A 373-nucleotide genomic window follows, 5' to 3' on the forward strand; every position below is an offset into this window, starting at 1 on the left:
ATCCCTTGAGGTATCATTACGCGGCTTATAACACATGTTCCTCTACGAACATGTCCCCTTAATCTGATGAGGAATCAAGTGTGACTCGAAACGTCACAGGTTATTGTTCCTTACATATTGTGCATTTGTTTCAATCCATTATTTATACATTTTTATATTACTATTTTTTTTCTATCGCTTTGGCAACTTTCCACCTTTCTTTTTATTTCCTTTCTCGTGAAATTATGTTCCATCTTCTCCAGTCTTTCGCTGTTCCTTCGTCTTCTTTGGTCATCACTATCTGCTCTCTGTCTCCCGTCTGTCAGGCATGTAACCCCAGGTAGCAATTCCAGGACACCTCAGCTCCCCCCCTTCCCCTCTTCCCCCAGACCCG

This window comes from Penaeus monodon, chromosome 31 (assembly GCF_015228065.2).
Source record: "Penaeus monodon isolate SGIC_2016 chromosome 31, NSTDA_Pmon_1, whole genome shotgun sequence".
In the NCBI taxonomy this organism is placed as follows: domain Eukaryota; kingdom Metazoa; phylum Arthropoda; class Malacostraca; order Decapoda; family Penaeidae; genus Penaeus; species Penaeus monodon.